The sequence below is a fragment of the Dendrobates tinctorius genome, unplaced genomic scaffold, assembly GCF_039654945.1.
Source record: "Dendrobates tinctorius isolate UK_male_01 unplaced genomic scaffold, ASM3965494v1 ptg000022l, whole genome shotgun sequence".
In the NCBI taxonomy this organism is placed as follows: domain Eukaryota; kingdom Metazoa; phylum Chordata; class Amphibia; order Anura; family Dendrobatidae; genus Dendrobates; species Dendrobates tinctorius.
Genome location: NW_027361690.1, coordinates 98,870,889 through 98,876,888, shown reverse-complemented (window position 1 = coordinate 98,876,888; position 6,000 = coordinate 98,870,889).

Below are 6,000 nucleotides of genomic sequence, written 5' to 3'. Positions count from 1 at the left end.
GAGAGAGTCCCATCATTGCCTTCAAGCCTGGCATTACCATCCCCTGGAGGAAGGCAAAGCCAGTGTGGCGACCGTACTCCTGGGGGCGCCACATCACACTTACCTCCGACCGGCTCCCCTGCTGTCTATCGCTGATCACGCGAGAATGTCCTGGGCCGTTTCTCATCGGCCACTTCCTGCTGGGCTTCCTGCTGGTGCCGACAAGCGACACGTGGGCACGGGCGGGAGGACGTCTTCATCGCCGCGTCTGACAGGTAAGTAACGACTGCCGACCGCTGCTGCATCGCTGGTGAGATCAGCCTGTTTGACAGCTCACTAGTGACCATTTAGCTATGCACCAGCGATCCTAACCGGGTCGTATCGTTGAAGGGATCGCTGGTGCATCGCTTAATGTGACGGTACCCTAACTCGCTGATCAGGACTGTGGTCTAGAAGCTGAGTGGTGGCAATGTTGAGACATGAAAGATAAGCTGCAGAGCCCTGAAATAGGCTACAGAGGAAGGATACAGTGGGAATGAAAAGGCTTCTATGGAATTTGTAGTCCTGGCCAACCAACACCATTGGCTAAAGATGGCCTGCACGGGTGCAAGGACCACACAACACTAACACTGACACCCAGTCAGGACTCACTGTTTCATGAAGAGTGCCGGGGCGCGACAGGAGAAGACCAGTGCCTTGCCCACAGCTACCGCCCCGTGCAACGTTACACCAAATTGGCATGAGTAAAAAAGCTCTAGTCAGTACTGCCCCACAGTATAACATTGGGCAGAGTGCTATCCGATAAAGCATTGCATACTGTAGCATTCAGCATGTTATACGATCAGGTGAGGAAGCCCTTAAACTGAAGCCTTTCTGTTACGCTCAACAAATCTAATTGCAACAGGTAAAACAAATATTCTTTAGGATCTAATAAAAAAAAATCCAAATTCAAAAGAATATTATTTTTTTTATTAGATATCAGATCCACATATTTATAATGTTATAACAAATACTAGCAATTTGCTTAGGAATTCTGCTTCAGTTCTCTAGAAAGTTGAATCAGTATCATATGACTACTTGACGAGTATGCGAATACATGAGTGAGCATTTGGGTGTTCAATCGAATATCGAGCAGTGCCAAGTATCGAGTGGTGCTCGAGTGCTCAGGATCCTATAATAACCTCATTTGAATGTGAGCTGTGCGCAGCACTGAAGCCAGGAATTCCCCTTCTGCAAGCGCAGGAATTCCTCTGTCAGCCAGACTCTTTGTGAGCTCTCTCTGATCTACATCAACCAATCATATGTACACAGCCCCCTCCAGAGACCAAGCCATAGCAACACAGAGGATGTAAGGAGAGGCTGCCACAGCAGCACAGAGGATGTCATGAGAGCCTATTCCTATTCCAGACCTTGGGACACAAGCGTAAATACTCAGCCATCCACAGCCCCAAACACTAAGGTTGGGTTCACACGTAGCGGAATTCCCGAGGAAGTTACCGCGAGAATTTCGGAATTCCATTCCGTGGGAAAATCGCATTTTAAATTCCTGCGATTTCCTGCGGAAGAACTAGCGTTTTGCAAGCGTAATTAGTTTGCAGAATGCTAGCGTTTTCCAAGCGATCTGTAGCATCGCTTGGAGAACTGATTGACAGGTTGGTCACACTCGTCAAACATAGTGTTTGATGAGTGTGACCAACTTTTTACTATTGAGGCTGCCTATGCAGCATCAGTTGTAAAAAGATCTAATGTTAAAAATAATTAAAAGAATAAAAAATCGGGTTATATTCACCTTCCAACGTCCCGCACAGCGTCCCCAGGCCTCCGCGATGCTACAGCAGGTCCCGTTCCCAGTGATGCATTGCGGCAATGACCTTTGATGACGTCGCGGTCTCGCGAGACTGCTCCAGCATCGCGAGACGCGACATCAGCAAAGGTCATCGCAATGCATCACTGGGAACGGGAGCTGCCGCGTGTATCGCTGAAGCCTGGGGACGCTGCGCGGTACATCGGAAGGTGAATAAAACCCGATTTTTTTATTTTCATTCTATTTTTTACAGGGATATGGTACCCAGAGCCTGGAGGACAGTCTCCTCTCCTCCGGACCGTGTGTACCATCCGCAAATGTTCAGCTTACTTTTCGCATGGTGGGCACAGCCACATGCGGAAAGTGAGCAGAACAATGCATTCCTATGTGGGCGGAATTGCCGCGATTCCGCAAATTAATGAGCATGCTGCGGATTTTTCTGCGATGCGATTCCACCGCGGGAAAATCCGCAGCATTAGCACAGCATTGCGGAATCCCATAGGATTGCATGGGATGCTTTTTTTTGTGTTTTCGTGGTAAAAACCGCCGCAAAAATGCGAAAAAACCTGAACGTGTGAACGCAGCCTAAATAGTCACATTTCCAGACTGCGTGCTCTGAAAATTTTGCCGTTTAAGCTTCTGGACACAGAAGCTTTTCGCAACCTCATTGGCGGCAGCCGTCCCTCGGCACTCGGTTTCCAGCTGCATGCTATTTTTCTCTGTGTGCCATTCCTGCCTTATACCCTCACATGTCCAATAACATCATCCATGCCCTGACCAACACAGTTATTGGGAAGGTTCACTTAATGTCCGATATGTAGACATGTGCTCGTGGCCAGGGATGCTACATTTCCCTCACAGCACACTGTGTGAACCTAGTGGAGGCCGGGACTGGGTCAGACCCTCAGACAGCACACGTTTTAATGACACTGAGGATTGTGAGCCCTAGTTTTATCAATGATCCCTCCAGTTCCTACACCAGTTCCTGCACCCCCTCCTCATCCTCCATCTCCGAATTGTCATCCATGTCAGTAGCAAGCTAGAAGCACTGCCTCGGTGAAGAGGCAACAGGGTCTACTGAAACTAATTTATTTAGGTGACAAACAGCACACCGCTAGTGATGAGCGAGTATACTGTTGCTCAGGATTTCCTGAGTATGCTCGGTTGTCCTCCCAGTATTTTGGCGAGCTCAGAGATTTAGTTTCTGTCGACGCAGCTGCATGATTTGTGGATGCTGGACAGGCTGAATACATGTTGAGATTCCCTAACAAACAAGCATTCCTCACATGTATTCAGGCTGTCAAGCAGTTGCAAATCATGCAGCTGCGTCGACAGAAACTAAATCTCCGAGCACGCCAAATACTCGGAGGACACCCGAGCATGCTCTGGAAAACCCGAGCAACGAGTATACTTGCTCATCACTACACACCACAGTAGAGTTGTTGCAAAGCATAACAGACCAGACAGATCTGTGGCTCTCACCGCTGAACCTATAACTAGGTATGGACTGTGTGATAATGTCCATAACCTGGTGACAACTCTGAAGCTTGGCAAGCTCTCATAAATACCATGCCTGGCCCACATGCTCAACTTAGTGGTTCAGTGGTTTCTTAAAACTTACCCAGATTATCCTGAGCTACTTGTGAAGGTACTCCATGCCAATTTTTGCACGTCAGCAAGTGCCAGATCACTGAATGGTGTGTGACGTGACTACATGCTGGAAATCCACATTACATATGTTGGCAAGACTTTGTATACCAGCTTCAACATGCCATGGAACATAATAATCGATGAGTTGGCATGAATGTCTTACATCTGTGAGGTTCTCCAAAACTTTCAGGAATTAAACAATATCGTGAGTAGCGATGACACCATAATCAGCGTACCATCTTGCTTCTGTGACTACTCAAATGCTCACTGCTCACAGTTAGAGAGGAAGATTTGCATCAGAAAAAGGTTGAGATGGAAGAAGAAAGTACACAGGGTGATACTACCCAGCCCAACCTCATCTCATCTTCTCAACCCAGATTGGCTGATAATGAAAAGGAGGCTGAAATTGAGGAACAGGACACAGCTGCTTGTGCTACAGAGGGTACTAATCCACACCATCTCAACCCATCTGTTCAGCATGGTTAGGCTGAAGAGGAGGAAGAGATTGAGGAGGAGGAGGATGAGATAGAGAGACTTCCTTATGGTGGTGACAGGGAAGTCTTGCGTGTTGAGAGTCTGGTTGACCTTATGTCTCTCTGCCTTTCCCATGACCCTTGCCTTATACACATTTTGGCCAGCATTGATTACTGGTTGTTCACCTTTCCTGACCAACGGTACAAGGAGAACTTTCCATCTCACCTTCCTCTTGCGGAGAAGATTAGTAAAATGGTGCAATACCAGAAGGCCCTAGTTTAACAATTAGTACAAAAATTCTCATCTGACAATGCTGGTGACATAGATCCTTGGGTAACCAAAGAGGAGAGTTGAGGGAGAAATACACAAGGTTCAACAAAGGCAGGGGATCACTATCAAAGGTCTGGGACAGTTTTATTAGACCCTCCTAGTGCCCAGGCCCTGATGCATAGAGTAGTCTGACAAGGAAGGAAAAGTTTTTAAAGATGATGAAGGAGCACCTGGTCGACCAACCACCATCCGCCATGATTCCTCTGTGCCATACAGCTATTGGGTATTCAAGCTGGACAATTTGGCACAGCCAAAATTTTATGAAAGCTCATGGCCCTTTGCCTAACCCCCACCTCCCAGCAAGAAGCCTGCAGCATCTCCCCCCTTCCCCCGTAGAAGTGACCCTGCCTCCTGTGACCCTGCTCCATCTCAGCCACCCCTTTCCCCGATAACCTAAGTGGGCCATAAAATGCACCAGCATTTTATTTCAAACATTTTTTCCCATTTTCCTCCCAAAAATCTGGGGTGCGTCTTATTGCCTGGTGTGTCTTATAATCTGCAAAATATGCTATTTATTATCACTTTTGCTGTTTTTCAAGGTTTTCCACTAGATTAAATCTATTCAATTTTCACATACAAGTGATATCTGTGTTTTTCATATTCAGTGGCATTTAAAAGTTTGGACACCCGTGCTCAAAATTACTGTTATTGTGAACAGTTAAGCAATTTGAAGAATAAATTTTCCCAAAAAAGGCCTAAAGTTAAAGATGACACATTTCCTTTGTATTTTAGGCAAAATATATATATGCAGTTATGTGAAAAAGTGTTTGCCCCTTCCCGATTTCCTATTCTTTTGCATGTTTGCCACACTTAAATGTGATCACCAAACTAATTTAAATATTAGGCCAAGATAACAGAAGTAAACACAAAATGCAGTTTTAAAATAAAGGTCTTTATTATTTAGGGAACAAGAAATCCAAACCTACAGGACCCTGTGGGAAAAAATGATTGCCCCCTCACCCTTAAAACATAAATTAACTGTGGTTTATCACATCTTTGGAAAGCTGAGTTCAAATGCACCAAATGCAGACCCCAGGTTGTCAAGCCAATCGATCAGCAACTCACGGTCATGTGACAGAGATTGACAGTGGTATTTAACGGGTTAACAGCCGTGGGTGGATCGCGACATGTGTTGGGAAAGATGAGGGCTCAGCGCCGGAGCCCACATCAAAGGGAGGGGCACGACATCCACTGTACATGTCCTTAATGGACACCTGGTTGGTGAGGCAGGTTCAGTTTACCCTGACAAGAGAGCTGGTTTGGTGCACTGTATGTGGCGATGGTCACTGCCTTTGTCATGGACTAGTTTCTTGTGATTACTTTACTGACTGACTGCCGTCAGGACTCAGGTGGATGAAGTTGCTGGCATTACACTGAACTGATCTGTATTACATAACTTTTTTAATTGGTAAGGCTGAATTTATAGGTAAGTGCTATGGTATTGTTATTCTTAGCCCCTTCACCCTGAAGCCTGTTTTCACCTTCCTGACCAGGCCAATTTTTACAATTCTGACCGCTCTCATTTTATGAGGTCACAACCCTGGAACGCTTCAACGGATCCTGGTGATTCTGAGATTGTTTTCTCATGACATATTGCACTTTATGATAGTGGTAATATTTCTTTGATATGACTTGCGTTTATTTGTGAAAAAATGGAAATTTGGCGAAAATTTCACAATTTGCAAACTTTTAATTTTTATGCACTTAAATCCAAGAATCATATCACACAAAATAGTTAGTAAATAACATTTTCCTCATGTCTA